This window comes from Rhinoraja longicauda, chromosome 3, assembly GCF_053455715.1.
Source record: "Rhinoraja longicauda isolate Sanriku21f chromosome 3, sRhiLon1.1, whole genome shotgun sequence".
Taxonomy (NCBI): domain Eukaryota; kingdom Metazoa; phylum Chordata; class Chondrichthyes; order Rajiformes; family Arhynchobatidae; genus Rhinoraja; species Rhinoraja longicauda.
Window position 1 is genome coordinate 43,445,954 of NC_135955.1, and position 22,613 is coordinate 43,468,566.

The following is a 22,613-nucleotide window of genomic DNA, read 5'->3' on the forward strand; positions in this document are numbered from 1 at the left end:
ACTCCTGCACCTATTTTCTATGTTTCTATGTTTTCAGACTATTACATGGTCCTCTCATAAACTAAGGATGAATTCCCAATCTCCTAGTCTACGTTGCTGTGGCCCATGCACTTTTTTAATCTGCAATTTCTCTGCAGCTGTAACACTATATTCTGAACTCTGTTTCCTTTCTCTTTGCACCACCTCTTGTACTTGTGTATGGTTTGATTGTGCTCATGTATGTTATGATGTGCCACACTAGCATTCAAGCAGACTTTTCATTGTATCTTGATATCATGACAACAATAATAGATCAATACCATTAACATGCTCCTACATCTCACAATATCCGGAAAGGACTGTTGGAGTCCCTGGACAGTCGAGGGAGGAGGTATAGGAACAGGTGTTGCATCTTCTGCAGTTGCAGGGGGATGTACCCGGGGAGGGGTGGTTTGGGTGGGAAGGGATGAGTTAACCAGGGAGTTGCAGAGGGAATGGTCTCTGCGGAAGGCAGAAAGGGCTGGAGGTGGGAAGATGTGACTAATGGTGGGAGGTGGCCAAAAAAATTGGAGGATTACGTGTTGTATGTGACGGCTGATAGGGTAATACCTTCTCTTGCAACCGCAGAAGATGCAACATCTGCCCCTATACCTCCTCCCTCAACTCTGTCCAGGGACCCCGACAGTCCTTTCAGGTTAGGCAGAGGTTCACTTGCACCTCCTTCAACCTCATCTACTGTATCCATTGTTCAGGTTGTGGACTCATACATCAGCGAGACCAAACGAAGACTGGGTGATCATTTCACTGAACACCTTTGCTCAGACCACCTGCACCTACCTAATCTCCTGATTGCTAAACACTTTAATTCACCTTCCCATTCCCACACTGACCTTTCTGTCCTAGGTCTCCTCCATTGTCAGAGTGAGGCTAAACGCAAATTGAAGAAACAGCATCTCATATTTCGCTTGGGCAGCTTATTGCCCAGTGGTATGAATATTGATTTCTCTAACTTCAAGTAACCCTGGCATTCCTTCTCTCTCTATCCCTCCACCACCCAGTTCGCACGAGCTTCTCATTTACATCCATCAAACAGCCAACAATGGCCTGTTTCCTTTATCATTATTACTTTTTTGCATATCTTTCATTCATTGTTCTTTATCTCTCTACATCATCTTCTATATCTCTCGTTTCCCTTTCCCTTGACTTCAGTCTGAAGAAGGGTCCAGACCCGAAACGTCACCCATTCCTGCTCTCCAGAGTTGTTGCCTGTTCCGCTGTTACTCCAGTTTTTTCTGTCTATCTTCGGTTTGAACCAGCATCTGCAGACCCTTCCTACATATTGTACCTTGTCTAACCGGATGGAAAACACTCCTTCAGGGTCATTTATATTTTATTTAATTTGTTTCTTATTTTACCTTTAAACTCCCTTTTGGTTTTTTTTTGTTCATTCTTCTGTTTTGAGCTATTCTTTTACACCAATTCTGAAGGATTTTCAGATGTAAAAGGGAAATAAAATGTGGATACATTTCCCTCTGAGGTATTCGATAAAGCTCATAATTCTCACTTTACGTCTCCTTCCATCTTGCTTAATTCTGAATTGTTCAGATTTCAGATTTCTGTTTGCATGTGTGCATGTCCACACTTGTGTGCGTGTCTGTCTGCATGTGTGTGTTCATATGCACATGTGTGTGCATGCATGCATGTGTACGTTTGTGTGCACATGCGTGCATGGTGGGGAGGTGGTGGGGATGATGGCAATATATGATGAACATCACAGTGTTCAGTGCTATTAAATTATTTTACATCTTTATAATAGAAGCATACATTTTTGAGTTGGTGATTTGGAGGGGAAAGTGTCAGGGCTAAAGTTCACAGGATCAGAGATGGTATAAAGGGAGCCTTGGCATGCTACTGTACCATATGTTATGGATGGGATGCATTGTACCTATGATGCACTGGCAGAGGAGGGAATACACAAGGTGGAAGAGGGTGCAAGTCCATATACTGCTTTGTCCTGGATAGTTCTACTTTATTTAGGTTTTGTTTTATTTAAGTGTTGTCGGTGGTCTTTTCATCCAAGTATGTAGAGATTACATTGCCATATTGCTGAGGTGATCTGTAACTGGTTCATAGAGTCCTGATCTTGCAGCCAGATTGGTCCTTCAAAAATCCTAGTCAACTAATTCCCACCATTTTAATGGTGGAGATTCATCAGTGATCGCAAGAGGAAAAAAAACATTATAGTTTTTATTGATGATGGTCATTAGCCGATACCTTATAAAGTCCATCAAAGATGTATACAGCACATAAGCATGTCAACAGATCCTTTGCCCCATTGGATCTGTACTGACCATTACAGCAACCCATTTTATTTTCCCAACATTCGCATCACCTTCATACTCCCCTCCTCCCCGCACTCACCCATATTTTACCATTCACCTGCACATGAGGGGCAATTTACAATGGCCAAATAACCTACCAGCCTACACATCTTTGGGAAATGGGAAGAAACTAGAGCACCCAGAGGAAGCTCAGGGAGAACAAGTGACATAGACACCACTTTAAGTCAGGATTTAACCCGGGTCTCTGGAGCTGCGAGGCAGCGACCCCTGCCAGCTATGGCACTTAGATGATATAAATGTTACATATCATTTATCGATGCAGGCTGAGTTGGTCCTTGCCGTTCTGCAAGCAGACAGGTACTGCTTCATTAACTAAACGGTTACAAATTGATGTGCGTACAATCATCAGTTAATATCACTGTTCTGATAATATGAAGGCTGGGTAATTGATGCAGCAGCTAAAGATGGTCAAACTGAGGAATCTGCCCTCAAGAACTCCTTAAGCTGTGCCTAGGACAACAGATAGTTCAGTTCCAGCAATCATATCTCTCTGTGGTCGGTGTATAACTGCAGCAGAACCTCTTCCTCAACATTTCCATTAATTACAACTTTACAAGGTGTAAAGGGATCTCAGTCAAATATAGCCTTGATGTTAATAATCATTACTCTCATTTTGCATTTGGAATTTAAATCATTGCTCATGTTTGGACTAAGGCCACAGAGGTCTGGGACTGAGTAGACCTGGGTGGAACTTAAACTGAGCATCAGTCACCCAAATATGAATGATGGAACTGTTGATGATACCTTTTTAATCAATTTACTGATGTGTCAGTGATTACATGGACTGGATTTAACTCTAAAGATAAGACTGGGCATTTTTCCACATTGTTGAATAGGTTGCCAGTATTGTAGCAGTTTAGCTAGAGACATGATTTGTTTATTTTAGATTTCCAGCACCTGCAATGTTGTAGATTTTCATTGAATAGAGATATAGGCAATTCTGGAGAACACGTCTTCAGGCTCCCGACCTGGATGACGTCAGTCTTCAAAGACTTATCTCTCCACAATGACCTGCTCTGTTTCATGTTATAAAGAGTGAATTGAACCACTAAGAATTGACATCTGAGGGTATGTGAATTTCAAGAAAATGTCCAAGGTTGCTCATCAACAGATCAATTCTAGCTAAATTTAATTATGATAATTCATTTCAGCATGAGCTTATTGAGACCAAATTTACATGGGGCACATAGTGCAAAAAATGTTACATTGAGACTGCACAGTCTATTTCCATGACACCCTATTTTTTTCCTACTCATTTTGGGTCCTAATTAGAAGAGTTTGTTACAGTAACAGGTAGGGACCATTTACAATTTTACCAAGCCAATTAACCTACAAACCTGTGCATCTTTAGAGTGGGAGGAAACTGGAACTCCCGGAGAAAACCCATGCATGTCACTGGGAGAATGTACAAGCTCTTTACAGATAGCACCCGTAGTCAGGATCAAACCTGATTCTCTGGCAGCAAATCTACCGCTGTGCCCGATATTCCACAATACAAAATTTGTTGAATTATATTATCCACAAATCTAAATGTGTGGCTCAGGATCAACTGTGGTTTGACAATATTCCTGTGGAGTGCAATGGAATGTTTCACTAAGCTGTATAAATGCATGACATTTCAAAGGAGATCTATCTTTGCTGACACCACCTTGATCCACAGTTGTCCTAATCAATAATCAGCAACATGCTTCTGAATCAGCAATTACTCTTCCAGAAAAAGTAAAGGTTAACATAATACAGATCTTTCACATTACCCAATTCTTCAATGGCTTCACAGATTACACCTGCCGCACATAAAATGTGTATTCATGGAACACACAAGTGACAACTGGTGTGTCTGTAAAAGGTAACATCTTCATTACCTGCTGTACAAAGGAAGCATTAAGTGGATAAGGGATGCAATTTCTAGCAATTGGCTGAATTCCCTTGAGTGGTTGTCTGTCCTCTGCTGAGGATAATTCTACATGTGGACATGTTTCATTGGATTTTACCAGCAGGAAAATATACAGAAATCTATCATTTTGAGGTAATTACCAAACTAAACTACTGGAATATTTCCCACATCAGCATGCAGTCAGAAAATTTCCCTCAAATGTGTAATCTCATGATTTTCTGATCGCTGAAGGAATTTCAAATTGGTGAAATGCTGCAGATGCTGAAAATGTGAACTAAAAATATTAAATGCTGGAGATTGACGTGATCAAGAAACATTTTGTGGAGAGAGAAACGAATAACAATAAAGCCCAAGTGACATTACCTGAGGGACTATTTGTCTGAAATTATCTTTGCTACACTTTCTGCCTCAACTGCTAAGCATTTCCCATATTTACTGCTTGCATTGTAGAATTTTAACTTGCACCACTATATTCTGGGTTCTAGCAACGAATAACAATAATAATAGTGTGCATTTGATTGAAACATACAGCATGGAAACAGGCCCTTTGACCATCGATCACTCCTTCACTCCTTCCATAGTTCTATGTTCACCTCCACTCCCAACACACTCGGGGGCAATTTACAGAACCAAATGAACCTTTGGGATATGGGAGAAAACTGGAATACCGGGAGGAAACTGGAGTACTCATAGGAAACTCAGGCAGTGCAAATGTGAAAACTCGATGTCAAGATGGAAACTAGGTCTCTGGTGCTGTGAGACAGTGGTTCTGCCACTGCAACACTGTGCTACCATCCGAGGGGTGTGGTGTATAAAATCATCTGTGGAATAGTTCATAAATTCATGTCATAGGAGCAGAATTAGGCCATTTGGTGCATTGAGTCTACTCCACCATTCAATCGTGGCTGATTTATTTTTCCCTCTCAGCTCCAATTTCCTCCCTTCTTCTGGGAATCTTTGACACCCTTACGAAGCAAGAACTTGTCAATCTCTGCTTTTAAAATACCCAATGATTTGACCTCCACAGCCATTTGCGGCAATTAATTCAACAGATTCACCGCCATCTGTCTAAAGAAATCCCCCCCCCCCATCTCCTTACTAAAAGTGCATCCTTTTATTCTAAGGCTGTGCCCTCTGGTGTAGACTCTCCCACTAGTGGAAACATCCTCTCCCCATACACTCAATCCAGGCCTATTATTATTCGGTAAGTTTCAATAAGGTCCCCCAACCATCCTTCTTAACCCCAGTGAGTGTAGGCCAAGAGTCGTCAAATGCTCATCGTAGGTTAACCCAACCATCCCCTGGATCATTCTGGTAAATCTCTCCTCATTTAGTAAATTCCTACTCCCAAAGGTAGGCTGAATGCACAGAATAATTTACCCGGTAGGGTAATCATTAATCAGAGGAGATAGGTTTGAGGTGAGAGGAGAAAGATTTAATAGGAACCGGAGGAGCACAGGATTTTGGGTATATGGAATCAGCTGCCAGAGGAGGTTGAGGCAGGTATTATAACAGCAATAAAGAGACACTTAGACAGGTACATGGATAGGAAATATTTGGAGGTATATAGACCAAATACGGGCAAATGGGCTAGGTTAGATGGGGCACCTTGGTCAACATGGACAAGAAGGAGCGAAGGGCCTGTTTCTGTGCTATGTGATCTATATTACTCTAAAAGTGTGCACATATTGCCCCTTAAACAGGAATGTCCCAGAAACTTCAGAAATAAGTATAACAAAACAGAGGCTAAGGCAGGGAAGATAGATGAAGCAAGGTGGACCAAAGTCTTACTCCACATGATCTAAAAATGGCTCTAAAATCGTGAGGTTTCGCTTAAACATATACTTCTACTGCTGCGATAATGTGCAAATTTCATCTTGCCTAGTCACTTGTGCGATTGTAGTGTAAAGCCATCACTAATTGCAGTGCTGATTGATGATGTAGCAACAAAGGGTCAAGATGGTGGCTTTCCAAATCTAAAGTTGGCTGTGCTCCTACTCCCTGCTTACAAGCAGTCACTGAAGTGTGAGAACCCAGTATAGAAATTCATATAGAAATTCCTCATCTGAAGAAACAGATGAGCTCCTATGGTGGCGGCACGGTGACGCAGCGGTAGAGATGTTGTCTTACAGCACTTGCAGCGCCAGAGACCCGGATTTGATCCTGACTGTGGATGATAACTGTAAAGAGTTTGTATGTTCTCCCCGTGACTGCGTGGATTTTCTCCGAGATCTTTGGTTTCCTCCCACATTCCAAAGACGTACAGGTTTGTAGGTTAATTGGCTTTGCCTAAATGTAAAATTGTCCCTGGTGTGTGTAGGATCGTGTCAATGTCCAGGGATCACTGGTTGGTGCTGACTCGGTAGGCTGAAGGGCATGTTTCTGCACTTTATCGCTAAACTAAACTAAACTACTGTTTTGCATCGGTTCGATTAGTCCATATTCAAGGACTCAGCAGCCAAACCAAAGAAGTGTACCACTACTGGCACAGGCTTTATTAGTAAGTCAAGCCAAGTTGTGTGTATTGTCATATGCACAAGCACAAGTACAATAATAATCTTGCTTGCAGCAGCCTCAAAGGCACGTAGACTCATACAAACACACAAAAATAAAATTACACACAAATTATACATAAATCACACAACATTCTACAAGGCTGTAGAAGAAAAAAAAAGTGCAAAAAAAGGAAGACATTAGTGCAAAATACAATTAAAAAAAAGACAAATCCATGTTTGGGCAAGAGGTGGTCCATAGAGATTTTTTTGCTGACATAGGATTATGGTTGTGCAGTTTAGTTCCAGATCCTGACTATTGTTGGAAGTAGCTGTGCCTGAATCTGGTCGTGAATTATTGATGTACTTCCTGGCCAATAGTGCCAGTGAGAAAAGGACATGGGCTGATTGGTGGGGATCTGTGGCCTTGGTGGACCAGTTGAGTGAATCACTCTTAATTTAGTTTAGTTTAGTTTACTTTACTTTAGTTTAGTTTAGTTTAGCTTAGAGATAGAGTATGGAAACAGTTCCTTTGGGCCACTGTGTCCACGCTGACCAACAATCACCCATATACTAGTTCTATGCTACACACAAGGGAGAACTCTACAGAAGCCAATTAACCTCCAAACCTGCACACTTTGGAATGTAGGAGGAAACTGGAGCACCCAAAGAAAACCCACTTGATCACAGGGCGAAAGTGCAACCTCTGTAGCACCCGTAGTCAAGATTGAACCTGGGTCTCTGGTGCTGTAAGGCAGCAACTCTACCACTGCGCCACTGTGCTTCCCTACAGCACCACTGTGCCAGCCATCTGCACTATTTACAGCCTCTTCTATTACTGTGTGTTGGAATTGTCGTACCAGGCCATGATGTGACCAACATCTGGTGGCTCTGATATCCACTGTCATGGAATGCTTTGAGTGGCTGGTTATGGTGCACATCAACTCTAGGCTCTCAGACAACCTTCCTTCCATTGCACTTCGCTTCCCATTGCATCAAGTCCATTGTGGGTGCCAGATCCATGGCAGGCACAATCTCCTTGGCCCTTGACTCATCCCTGGATAACAAGCACACTTCCATAAGTTTCCTACTTAATGAATATAGCTCCACCTTCAACACCATAATTTTGAAACAACCACATCTCGAAATTCCTAACCCTGGGTCTCAGCGCCTTCTTTGCAACTAGACGCATAGACACGTAGACTTTCTGACGCTTAGAGTGCAATCAGTCAGGGTAGACAACAAAACATCTTCTACAGTAAAAAATACTAAAATATGCAGAAATTTGGTGAGTCCGGCAGCATCTGTGGATGGGAATGGACAAACAACGTTTTGGGTTGGGACCTGACTTCAGATTGATGGAGTATGGAAGGGTAAAGCTGGAAAAGAGAGAAAAGCCTGGCAAATAATACATGGTTACTGCTGCGGGGGTTTGTTTGGCAGATGGGTGGAGTAAATGACAAAGGCAAGAAGTGCAAAGAAGACAAATGGGTGTCAGATAAGGAAAGTAGAAGAGGAGTGAAATGTAAGGCCAGAGTTCGGGAATTGGGAGGAGGGGAAAGAGGGGGGGGGGGATAAAAGGGAAATATTAGACTCGGTGATGAGAGATAAGTGTATGGAGGAGGGGAAAAAGGTGCAGGGTGATTAGACGGGTGGGAGATGATAGAAGAAACGTGTGCATACCGGGGTAGGGATTGATGCTGATTATCATATGCTGATGTCGGATGATTATCATATTATACGATTATCCGTCATCTCACACCCCATTTTCTGCACTGCATTCCCTTCTGATTTACAAACTTTAGATGGCCTCAAAACCACTGTCTGCATTTTGTTTGTATTACGTCACTACCTGACCAGTAATCTCCGAAGATTACTCGGTGCCTGTCTGGACGATGATAATGGTTCCATGTAGCACACATCCGCAGTGCCTCACTCTGGATGCCAGCATCTATAGCATTCCAACAGTCGCCTCGCACTTCAACACGCTTTTGCCTTTATAACATGCCTACAGCAATCCAGTGGTCTCTCACCTGGCTAATTCAGGTTGGTGCTACCCGGGCCAAGATGGTGATTTAATGGTGAAGAACACCTCAACATTATTGAGCTGAGGTCCACCTGCAGTTTCTTTCACAGAAAGTCAGCATCTCCCACTAACTGTGCTCCAGATATGGGGTAGCTCACTGCAGGAGTTGCAGGACAAACAAAGGCACACAGAAAGCAGGTGGGATGGAAATGCACAGTTGTCATTAGTTGACAAATCTGTCCATGCCGGAGTTATGAAGTGGGTTTGTAATATTTACTTTGCGTTGGGATTAATTCCTGCAATGAGACCAAACAAATGGAGTGATGTTCAGTGAAGAGAAAGAAGTTGAAAAATGAGAGGTTGTTGGTGAAGAACTGGGATTTTTTTATTTAAAAATTTTTTTTTTTTTTAAATTTTAAAAAAAAATTTCAGATACAGCGCGGAAACAGGCCTTTTCGGCCCCCCAAGTCCGTGCCGCACAGCGATCCCCGCACATTAACACTATCCTACACACACTAGGGACAATTTTTACATTTACCCAGTCAATTAACCTACATACCTGTACGTCTTTGGAGTGTGGGAGGAAACCGAAGATCTCGGAGAAAACCCACGCAGGTCACGGGGAGAACGTACAAACTCCTTACAGTACAGCACCCGTAGTCAGGATCGAACCTGAGTCTCCGGCGCTGCATTCGCTGTAAAGCAGCAACTCTACCGTTGCGCCACCGTGCCGCCCCTGGAATCATGGTCAATTGAACTGATGCTAATAATTTCTGCCAGAAAGTGATTATTGTAATATTATTATTAGTATTATTATTATTATTATTATTGTTTTCATCATTATCATTATCATCATCATCATTTTTCTACCACTGCATTAACAACGAAGCTGTCCTCATGACCTTGTGGTTCTACGTGATGCAGCAAGCCATTCACTGCTATTTACTGCAGGGCTGGCTACTCCTCAGTCATTGTTCCAGCCTGGCAGTGATCTGTCACTGTTTACATGCAGCAATGGTTTTCAGTGTAGGGCATTTTGGCCAGCGATGTCATCAATGGATAGCCATAATTGCCCAATGGCCACTCCTTGACTTGTGGTGGCTCAAAGGCAGCTGACACAGAGAACTGATGCAGAATAAAGGTATCATAATTATGGTTGGGATATTGAACGTTGATATATATAATAATAATAATAATAATATATTTATTTTATATAGCGCCTTAACACATGCACAAAGCGCTTTACAAATACAATTAACATAGAAACAAACAGACAAACAGACAAACTATCCTGATGGAAAAGCGGCGAATAATCAACGCCAGCGTCCTCTCACGTCAGGGTCCGGCAGTAGACATTAAAGACTTTAGTTTAGTTTTGTTTAGAGATAGGGCATGAAAACAGACTCTTCGGCCCTCCGAGTACCCGTCGACCAGCGATCCCCGTACATTAGCACTATTCTACACACTACGGACAACTTACCATTTACAGAAGCCAATTAACCTACAAACTTGTACGTCTTTGGTGTGTGGGAGGAACCGGGAACATCCAGAGAAAACACACGTGGTCACAAGGAGAACGTTAAAACTCCGTACAGATAGCACCTGTAGTCAGTTTGAACCAGGTCTCTGGTGCTGTAAGGCAGCAACTCTACCATTGTGCCAACTTGCCACTCTTCTTATTGCCAGCACTCACATATCAGCTGGACACGAAGGGAATTATCTCAACCAGTATTGACATGGGGTACGTGCAAAACATTGTGTATATAATCAATGGTACGCTGAACCATGCAGAGCTTGTAATCCTCCTAAAGCCGCGCACACTCTCTGCTTGCTGCTGGTTGTAATTGAGAAAGAAATACAGTCAATCTTTGAAAGGAGCACATTTAATAATCTTTGTTAATGTTGATGACAAACTGTCAGGTCCAGCTGGAAGGAGTTTAATGCATAAATACGTGGTCCTGATGACCTTGACAACCACTAGCAATGCTTGGTAAGTTCCTCTGCTCTGTAATCATTGTGGCTGCTGCAGGTTGCAGATTTGCAGTGCCCTCCATAATGTTTGGGACTAAGGCCCACCGTTTATTTATTTGCCTCTGTACTCCACAATTTCAGATTTGTAATAGAAAAAATCACATGTGGTTAAAGTGCACATTGTCAGATTTTAATAAAGGCAATTTTTATACATTTTGGTTTTACCATGTAGAAATTACAGCTGTGTTTATACATAGTCCCCCCATTTCAGGGCACCATAATGACACAGCAATGTCATGTAAATGAAAATAGTCATGTTTAGTACTTTGTTGCATATCCTTTGCCTGTAATGACTGCTTGAATTCTGTGATTCATGGACATCACCAGTTGCTGGGTGTCTTCTCTGGTGATGCTCTGCCAGACCTGTATTGCAGCCATCTTTAGCTTATGCTTGTTTTGGGGGCTAGTCCCCTTCAGTTTTCTCTTCAACATGTAAAAGGCATGCTCAATTGGATTCAGATCAGATGGTTGACTTGGCCACTCAAGAATTGACCATTTTATAGCTTTGAAAAACTCCTTTGTTGCTTTGGGATCATTGTCTTGCTGTAGAATGAACCGGCGGCTAATGAGTTTTGAGGCATTTGTTTGAAATTGAGCACATAGGATGTGTCTATACACTTCAGAATTCATTATGCTACTAACATCAGCAGTTGTATCATCAATGAAGATAAGTGAGCCAGTACCTTCAGCAGCCATACATGCTCAGGCCATAACACCCCCACCACCATGTTTCACAGATTTGGTGGTATGCTTTGGATCTTGGGCAGTTCCTTCTCTCCTCCATACTTTGCTCTTTCCATCACTCTGATATAATTTAATCTTCGTCTCATCTGTCCACAAGACCTTTTTCCAGACCTGTAATTGCTCTTTGAAGTACTTCTTGGCAAACTGTAATTTTTGCAGCTAACCAGTGGTTTGCATCTTGCAGTGTAGCCTCTGTATTTCTGTTCATGAAGTCTTCTGCAGGCAGTGGTCATTGACAAATCCACACCTGAATCCTGAAGAGTGTTTCAGATCTCTCGGACAGGTGTTTGGGGATTTTTCTTTATTATAGAGAGAATTCTTCTGTCATCAGCTGTGGAGGTCTTCCTTGGCCTGCCAGTCCCTTTGCGATTAGTAAGCTCATCAGTGCTCTCTTTCTTCTTAATGTTCCAAACAGTTGATTTTGTTAAGCTAAGGTTTGGCTGATGTCTCTAACAGTTCTATTCTTGTTTCTCAGTCTCATAATGGCTTCTTTGACTTTCATTGGCACAACTTTGGTCCTCATGTTGAGAAACAGCAATAAAAGTTTCCAAAGGTGTTGAAAAGACTGGAAGAAATACTAGGTGCTAAGAGCTCTCTTATACCTGCATTGAGGAGGCATTTAAACACACCTGAGCAATTACAAACACCTGTGAATCCATGTGTTCCAAACATTATGGTGCACTGAAATGGGGGGACTATTTATACACACATCTGTAATTTGTACATGGTGAAACCAAAATGTATAAAAAACACCGTTTTTAAAATCTGACAATGTGCACTTTAACTACATATGATTTTTTTCTATTACAAAGCTCAAATTGTGGAGTACAGAGACAAATAAATAAATGATGGGTCTTTGTCTCAAACATTATGGAGGGCACTGTAAGTACACAATTCCTTTTTGAAGCACAGATACATTCCAGACTGTACCTTGCAGGGACTTGGTTTGAGAAATTGCTCAACGAACACTGTGGTGAATATAGTCTCGCTATTCAAAGCCTTCTTTCTTTTCCTTCTTTCTCTTTTACTTGCTTGTCCTGATCTACACGGCTTCAATTTCCTCTGTCAATACTCTTTTATGGTCAACATGCCTCTTTGCTGGTAGCTGGAGTGATAGATTTTGTTTGTAAATTACTATGAAGCAAATTACAGTTAGAATTCTTGTTCTGGTACCTCAAGGAATATGGGTCAAACACGGGAAAATGGGACCAACGTAGATGGGTATCTTGGTTGGCATGGATAAGTTCAGCTGAAGGACCTGTTGATATGCTCTATGATTATAACTTCAGATGGCTTTGTTAAAAGAATTAGTCACCCCTCATCAGCAAAACTTGTATATACCATGAAAATGTAATTCTCTGTTGACTTGAAATGAGGTATCCAAAATTATGAGGGGCATAGTTTAGGATACATAGTACGAACATTTCCCCATTGCGGACATGCATAAAAACCAGAGGCAATAGACCTATAATGAACAATGAGGGGTTTGGAGGGAGTTGAAGGAAGAATCTTGTCATCCAGGAGGTGGTTGTATTTGAATTACACTAAGAAGTACATATACGAGTGCTTGAATTATCAAGACATTGAGCGTCAAGTTCTGCACGTCAAGTTTCAGATAATGGGATTCGAATGGATGGGTACCAAATGGTCAGGGTAGATCTGGTGGGGCCAAGAATCTATTTTCATGGTGTAGGTCTCTATGAATCTAATTCTCTCAAATACTGAATATGGCTTTCTAGATTCTTGAGATCAACAATGCTCATTTAAGGAATTTGTGTTGGAATGATCCCACAGCCTACCTGATGAGCTTCTGGATAATGAAGATGATTTTAGGATTTATATTGCAGTCTTTCATTTGATATAGAACACTGTTTCAAGATAAATATACTTAAAATATCTTCGCTGAAGTCTCTGACTGTAGTGTTTTTGAATCAGATTTAGATTTTTTTACTAAACTCTTTGTTTTGCTTTCCACGGTCACAAAGAAATTTAAGGAAGGCAATTCTCATCCATCCGATTTTTGCAAACATGTCATTTCTCCATCACAGTTAGTTGGGTGAATCAGAGATTTCGCCTCTACTATCATACTTGGAAATTTACTTTGGTTATTACTCATTCTTGTGTGAATAACCATTTTTGTTTTAAGTCAAACTTTTACTCTCCACCAGTTTGGATTTGGGTGCTTTTGCTTCCAGTTCTGGCTTAACTAGTCTTCTTGGTGGCCTGTTCAAGGCCCATCTCATTCATCATTCATCAGTCTGAAGAAAGATCCCGACCTAAAACATCGTCTGTCGATTTCTTCCACGGATGCTGCCTGACCTGCTGACTTTCTCCAGCGCTTTTTTTTTGCTCTGGATTCTGCAGTCTCTCGAGTCTTCCCTCTCATTCTGTTCTTCAGGTCTGGCACAAAATGAAATTGTATTACCTCAAAGTTATCCACATTAAATTTGGGCTGCTGCCTTTACTTTCCATTCCACTGCTCTCCTGCCTTAAGCTAGTGTAGCAGTCCTTCATGTAGCAATGTGGTAAAATGGGTCTGAAGACATGAGTCAGAGCTGCATTACGCATCACCTGCCAGTCTATGACAAATAAATGAAGGAGTGAGGACGTGTGCAAAAATGTTGCAAATTAGCAGGTGCTTTAATTATGGAACTGCACCAAGAGCAGTTGTAGCAGGCAAGAACAGCTACCTAAATATACCCGAACCAATGCATTGTGATTTATGTGAAGGAAAAGCTTCATTCTGGAAGGCCACACAATTTTCCCAGTCAGCTGTCTCACAGACAAGTATAGATTGTGCACAGATAAGTTGGAGACAAATGAAAGTCCTCTGAATTGTGTAAAATGTGTTTCACTTTCCTGCATTGTTGCACCATTGACATTTTACATTTCTGATGTTGAGGCAACGGTGTGGTTTGTGCTGCATATTAATTTCTGCTCAGTGCAGGAATTCAATTTGTACTGTACATTTCATTTCTTTGTGGGTTTAGATTTATTTGATGTTCACTGCTTTTAATTAACTCCTTGGCAGAGGCGCTGGATGGGTTGATAAAACTCATTGGGCTGCCCGTGCAATGAGTTACACCTGCAATCATTTTCCACTTAGATGGTGGCGCAGCAACTGTCAGTTTCCATGGCAACTGAAACCTCGGTGATTGATTCCTTGCCAGCGTGGCATCACCACAGGGAGTGCAGACTGCGAGGGTTTTTTTTTGTATGCTAGCAACATATGTCTAATTAAAACAGGATTACAAAGTCATTGTGGTATATCTTCAAACAAATGCACTGAAAAAAAAAGTCAATTTGTGTAAATGTCAACACTGCTATAAACATAATAGTTATAGGTTCTGGGAAGCATTAGTTACCTAACACAGATTAATCCTCATCTTTGCAGTGTTCAGCTAAGTAAAACAAAATCATTGGAACTGATAACTGCAGCTGAATTTCTTATCAGCCAAGAACAAAATTATCATCTGTAAAGCATTTTAGACAAGCCATCAAATGCAAATGTGTTCTGGAGAGAGCAGGTCATTTAACAATGCTTTAAGGTAATGCACTCTTAATGTATGGTAAATATTTTAAAGTTCCATTAAAATAATCAATAATTGCTTATTAAGTAGAAGCCGCAAAATGCTAATTTTTTTTTAAGTGTTCAAAATGGTGTACTTTTTCCTAATGAGTTCTGGGATTAGGTTAATTATTGTCCGCTTAATTATTTATTTGTCAGAACCTCTTGATTCACATGATTGAGTTTGTGTCTGGTACCCTTGAGATTGTAGAATTTTCCTTCTGGCTTCATAATTTTCCTGGCACGGTACTTCCTTTGGCCTTCTCTGCAGTCATGTGCTATTTTCTCTCTCTCTCGCGCTGTCTTGCAGAGCCTACGTGTATTAAGCAGAATGACAGATCCCTGCAAGGACAGCCAAGATGAAAAGAGAGTGCACAGGGATTTGTAAAAGACAAAAAAAGAAAACTGTCTGTTTTGAGAATTGTGAAGTGTAAGTACCGAAAAGTAAGCAGGGAAGAGGACAATAGTGACAGGTCAATTTGGTTATTTTCTTGTTGAATCAATGAAAAGGTCAAAGGGGAATAGAAGGCACTACAATCCTAGAAATTAGGATACCTGAACATTGAGATTTTAATTTATGAGGCAACAAGCTGTAGGAATTTACTATAATTATTGTTGTTATTATTATTTGCAGGGGATTGTGGACAATTACAATCCAAATGCTCCTCGCGAATTGTGCTGTGTTCCCCCTTTTCTTCCTTCACAAGTGTAATTGACTGAAATCGAGCTGGTAGTGCAGGTCAGCAAGAACCAAAAGAGCTCGATGTCTCCTTCAGCCGGGCAGGGAGAAATTGCCCATTAGTCTTGGCTATTATCATGAAAAATTATAGCCAAGGGTATGATTCTACTTGTGAGCAACTACAGGGTGCTTTTCACTGCAATCTTGCTGCCAGCTGCAGTCACCTGTGATGCAGGCAGTAATTGGCCTGTCCTCCACAACTCTGAAGCTTTTGCTGCAGTTACTTTGTTCTATTTTGATTTGAAATGAAAAATTAAGCACTTATTTAGAAATGTAGTATAACCACATTGATCTTCCTACGTTAAAGCTGGGCACAAAGAACAAGAGGTCCATGTCGGTGCTTATTCCTGACATAATTTATAGATGCCCCCCTTGGATACCCCTTTAATACCCTTTTTCTCCAAGCATTAACATAAATTATTCTGAAATGTTAGTATTGTTTTGTCTGTAATCGTTCATGCTAGCAGTGTGTCTGGAAGCCTTGTGACTCGCTGAGAAAAATATTACTTGTTTTGTGTCCTAAATGTCTTGCATTTAAGCTTCTTTCTATGTGATATGCACAGGGCTTTTTATAATGAATTAGATCCTATGTTCCACACCACCAATCTTCTCACATCCAGGTCTTTTTATCGCAAATGTGGCTACTGTTATCAGATTGTGGATCTCTAAGTGAGAAGGGTTACGACAGGCAGGTGAGCTGCAAATTGCTTCAACATTTTCTTTCAGATGAGTTTTCGCTATGGATGAGTAAATGTGAAGCACGATATTCAAGGAGACCGACAGACTGTCAGGTTTTTTTTCCCCACACCTACGGGCGTTGTTGAGAGCTGACAAAATACTCAGATATTAGCAAGGTAGGTTCAAGTGTCAGCAACTGCTGGAGCTTAAATCAGCACCTGTCAAACTGTGAGAAGATTGCTCATGCACAGCTCCGCTCAGACCCCTCAAGGTCATCAACACCAACCCTTCGAGGGACAATCAATGTTAATCACTATTGGGTGGAGAGTCGGAATCATCCAAACCCCTAGCAGTGTTGTTATATTTTATTTTCTGTTTATGCAACGATTTTAATTTAAAAATGAATTGTCAGCCCCCTGAGCCCATCCTGCCAAACAATCCATAGCCGATTATCTACTTGTGTAGCAAAAACTGCAAATGGTTTAAACTGAAGATAGACACAAAAGGTTGGAGTAACTCAGCGGGAGAGGCAGCATCTCTGGAGAGAAGGAATGGGTGACTTTTCGGGTGACGTTTCGGGTCGAGACCCTTCTTCAGATCTGTCAGGGGAAATGGAAATGAGAGATATCGACGATGATGTAGAGACATAAAGAACAAAGGAATGATGATAAAGGAAACAGGCCATTGTTAACTGTTTGTTGGGTGAAAATAAGCTGGTGCGACTTGGGTGGGGGAGGGATAGAGAGAGTGAATGCCAGGGTTACTTGAAGTTAGAGAAATCAACATCATACCGCTGGGTTGTAAGCTGCCCAAGCGAAATATGAGGGCCTGTTCCTCCAATTTGCGTTTAGCCTCACTGACAATGGAGGGGACTAGGACAGAAAGGTCAGTGTGGGAATGGGAAGGAGAATTAAAGTGTTTAGCAACCGGGAGATCAGGTAGGTCCAGGCAGACTGAGCGAAGGTGTTCAGCAAAACAATCGTCCAGTCTGCGTTTGGTCTCGCTGATGTATTAAGGGCCTGTCCCACTTAGGCGATTTTAAGGCGACTGCCGGCGACTAGGCTGTCGCCGAACGTTTGCCGGGGTGTCGCGGGATGATCGTGAGGAGTCTTCCAAAGATCGTAATGGATCATAGTGGATCTCGGCGCGTCGTCGAGAAATCAAACGGTTTGAAATCTCTCGGCGACAGTTGGCTTGTCGCCAGGCATCGTTGTTTATTGCGGTCGCTGTCGCATGCTGTCCCCAAGTTTGATAGGTTCTCTTAAGATACATTTAGAAGCACATAATCTTAAAATAAGTAAAGTCATTTCAAAGTATTATAAAATGCTTGTGTTTAACCAATTTATTTACTGTCAGGACATTTGACAGGTAGATTGGAGGCGGCAACAGTTTGACGGTCAGGTAAGCGTGGGAATTTTTGCGATGTTTTTGGCCTCAGCCATTACATTTAAAGTGGGCTCCAAACCCAGATATTCAACCCATAAATCAGATATGCATCTCCCTTACATTTTCAAAGAATGCCCACACACTTTTCACAAAAATCCACTGAACCACTTTTTAAATTATTTTTTTAAATACAGCTATTAGTAAACTGGAAGTAAATCCGGTTTATTCCTTGTTACAGTGAAGCTTGGTTTTTAAGTGACCCATACAAGGTGTTATAGTTCAAAACTCTCAAGTACTTACCAACTTGTCAGTGATTTCAGCGAAAATTAGGACGCCGGAGAAGCATTGACAGCGTGGGAACTTTCGCGATGTTTCAGAAGACGGTGTAATCTCGACCTGACTCGGCATTGTCGTGGTCATTGTCGTCGGGTAAAAGAAAAGTTTGGCGATCTGCTACGACTTTGACAGTCGCCGACAGTCGCCAAAAAGATCGCCTAAGTGGGACAGGCCCTTATGAATCCACATCTTGAACAGTCGATGAGGTTGGAGGAGGTACAAGTCAACCTCTGCCTAACCTGAAAGAACTGCCAGGGACCCTGGACAGAGGTATAGGGACAGGTGTTGCATCTTCTGCGGCTGCATATCTTTCATTCATCATTCTTTATCTCTACATCATCGTCTATATTTCATAATCATAATAATCATAATCATAATCGTAATTTATTACCCATGTTTTGCAACATACGAGGAATTTGGTTTGCCACACAGTCAAACCAAAAATGCAACAAGACACACAACTACATAAAAATTTGACATAAACATCCGCCACAGCGGCTCCTCCACATTCCCTACTGTGATGGAAGGCAATAAAGTCTTATCTTCTTTCCTCCTTTCCTCCCACGGTCGGGGGAGTCGATCCATCTGCAGCCAGTGATCGAGGTCCCACGTCGGGGCGGTCTAAGCTCCCACATCGGGACGGTCGAAACTCATGCAGCTTGAATTTCCTGAAATCGGTCACTAACCAGGGACAGTGAGCTTCACGATGTTAAAATCCGCAGCTCCCGCAGGTTGGAGCACCAAAGGCCGACCCCTGGCAAAGGGATTGCCGCTCTGAGATGTTAAAGTCCGCAGGCTCCGCGGATTTGGAGCTCTAGAAGTCCCAAACAAGAGGCCACCAACTCCAAGATGTTAGGCCGCAGTGCAGGCAGAGATACGACATGGTTAAAGTCGCATCTCTGTCGAGGAAAGAGATAAAAAAAGTTTCCCCACCCCCCCACCACCCCCCACAAATACAAAAACTAAAGATAAACTAAAACATACATTTTACAACAAAACACAAAGAATGAAAAAGACGAAGACAGACCGTTGGCGAGGCAGCCATCGTGTGACGTCCCCTGACTAATCTGAAGAAGGGTCTCAACCCGAAACGTCACCCATTCCATCTCTCTGGAGATGCTGCCTGTCCCGCTGAGTTACTCCAGCTTTTTGTGCCAATAATGTACTTTTATACCGATTTTGATACCCTAATTTAATAAAAATCTATCAATCCCAGTTTTGCAATGTCAGATTTTCTCTGGGGGAGTATTGGACATTCATTATTAAATGTATATTTTTAAAAACTCACTTCCAAAAAGGTTTACAGTAGAAGTGGATGATGAGAGATCCAAATCTAATTTTAATATTTTACCTCTTGTTCTGGATTGCTGTAGCAATTGAAGCATGTGTATCTACCAAATCCCTTTATTATTTTAAAGACCATGATTATGTCACTTATCAGTGTTCTAAACTCAAGGGATTATGAGGTAATTTCTGCAACATGTTCTCATGATTCATTCCATTAAAGCATCTGCAATATTCTTGTAAACCTATGCTGTATTCCTGGTATTGATATTGCTTTATTATTGTCACATGTCTTGAGATACAGTGAGAAGCTTTGTTTGAGAAGCACCCAAAATGGTGGCGCTGTCATAGCAGCTGCGGCTTACCTGCGGTCCATTTGTCTTTGTGTTTTGTTGTTTTTTTGTGTCTTAATTGTCGATGTGATGTCGTGTTTTTGTGTTTGGGTACTATATGTGGGTGTGGGGGGGAGGGGGGGAACTGTAAAATTGTAAATATGTGTCCCTTCCGAACGGAGACCCGACCTTTGTTTTCTGGGTGTTGTCTCCGTTCCTGCTGTGGCCTACCATCGGCCCAACTCCTGGAGCTGGCGGCCTCCAGGGCTCTGGTTCGCAGAGCTCGCGGATCGGACTTACCATCAGTGGAGCCGGCTGTCTTCAGAGGTTGCGGGAGCGGCTGCGACTCGCCTTAGGCTCGGGCCGCGTGGATGCCGACATCGGGAACTCCGGCAGCGGCAGCGTGTTCGCCCGCCCCGGACCACGGGGCTTGGGTTGCGGACATTTCACCGTCCGGTGCGGCCTAAAATAGGCCGCGGGATTTCTCTCTGCTGGGCGGGGGCTTCAATGTCGGGAGTCACGACCGCCCCGATGTGCAGCAGCAGCGGCAGCGACAGCGTGTTCACCCGTCCCGGATCGCGGGGCTTGGGTCGGCCCGCTGCGGACCTTTCACCGTTCGGTGCGGCCTGCAGCCACAACAACCTGACTGCGGGAGAAGACGGCAGGGGAAGGGAAAAGACATTGTGGCCTTCCATCACAGTGAGGAGAGGACTGGAGGAGACTCACTGTGATGGATGTTTATTTTTTTTGTGTGTTTTTGGGGTTGTGTAACTTGCCTATTTTAATGCTTTATAGTGTAATCTGCCTAATTTAATGTTTTATTGTTGGACTGTGGGTGACTGAATTTCGTCCAAAAAAATCGTTTTTTTGGATGACAAATAAAGCTATCTTGAATCTTGAATCTTGAATCTTGTGTACCATTCAATCAATTCATATGATACATGCATACAATAAAATCAGGCACAAATACAACAGTTGGCACAAAGAGAAAAATACTGGAGTGCAGAATACAGTGTTACACGTTAAAATGGAGAAAAGGGCAAGATCTGGTTGGAAGATCAGGACTACCAAAGGCGGCACGATAGCGCAACAGTAGAGTTGCTGCCTTACAGCGCTTGCAGCGCCTGAGACCCCGGTTCGATCCTGACTACGGGTACAGACTTTACGGAATTTGTACGTTCTCCCTGTGACGACGTGTGTTTTCTCCGAGGTCTTCGGTTTTCTCCCACACTCCAAAGATGTATAGGTTTGTAGGTTAATTGGATGGTATAAGTGTAAATTGTAAAGTGTGTGTGTAGGATAGTGTTAATGTGTGGGGATTACTGGTCGGTGCGGACTCGGTGGGCCGAAGGGCCTGTTTCCACGCTGTATTTCTAAACTAAACTAAACTAAACAAATACCCATGTGACTTAATCATAGAGCTGACCAGCTGAAGCATCATTTGGCTGAACTAAGAAAAAGTCTAATCCCTGTCTTCTTTCCCTTTTGATTGCCTTTAGTAATTGTGCATTAGTTTTTAGTTTTATTGCCAGAATCATTATGTTCCAGGCCCTTCTCCTGCCTTTGTCTGAAAACAGACTAAAAAGCGAAACCTCCTTGACATTGTGGCAGCATTTGACTTAGCATGGCATCAAAAAGCTCCGGTAAAATTGTAACCGATTAGTATGTATTGGAAAACACCCCACAGATTATGTCATGCTTTGCACAAAGGAAGATTGGTATGGTTAATGGAGATCAAACGTATATTACTGTTGACTGCAATTTATCTGGAGCAATCAGATAAAGATTGGCTGGAAGTACAGTTCTGAGGCTGTATATCCTATGGTGAGTGAATCATTATTAGACACGGGTGAGGTGCCGGGAGATTGGAGGATGGCTAATCTTGTATTTCTATTTAAGAAGGACTGCAAGGAAAAGCCTGGGAATTATAAACCAGTGAACCTAACGTCTGTGGTAGGCAAGTTACTGGAGAGGATTCTGGGGATAAGATATACATGCATTTAGAGAGACAGGGGCTGATCAGGGATAGTCAATGTGGTTTTGTATGTGGGAGATTGTGTTTTATGAATCAGAATTTCAGGAAGCAACCAAAATGGTTGACAAAGTCCTTTGAATAAGTTCCTCATGGTAGGTTGCTCTGGAAGGTTAGATCGCATGGGATCCAAGGAGAGCTAGCCAACTGGATAGAGAATTGGCTTCATGGAAGGAAACAGATGACAATGGTGGAAGGTGTTTTTTTTGGACTGGAGGCCTTTGACTACTTTCCCAGGGTAGGGGAATCAAGAACCAGAGGCCTTAAGTTTTAGGTGAGAAGGGAAAGATTTTATCAAAACCTGAGGAGCAACATTTTCACACAGAGGATGATGGGTATATGTGGGCACGAGCTGCCAGAACATGTAGAATATTTGGACAGGTACATGGATAGAAACAGTTTCAAGGGGTATGGGTCAAATGCAGGCAGATGGGACCAGCATAGATGGAACATCTTGGACGACATGGATAAGTTGGGCCAAAGGGCTTGTTTCTGTCCTGTGTGACTCTGAGTCTTTATGACTCTAAGAGTGGTTCACTTCCTGACATTGCAAGCCTTTTATCATCTCAGTGTTGAAGTCAGGAAATTAAGTATTTTTCAACTTGACTGAATGAGTTCAGTTCAAACAATAAGAATGGCAACTTCATCCAGGAGAAAGTAGTTTGCCTTAATGGTACTGCTTTCCAGTAA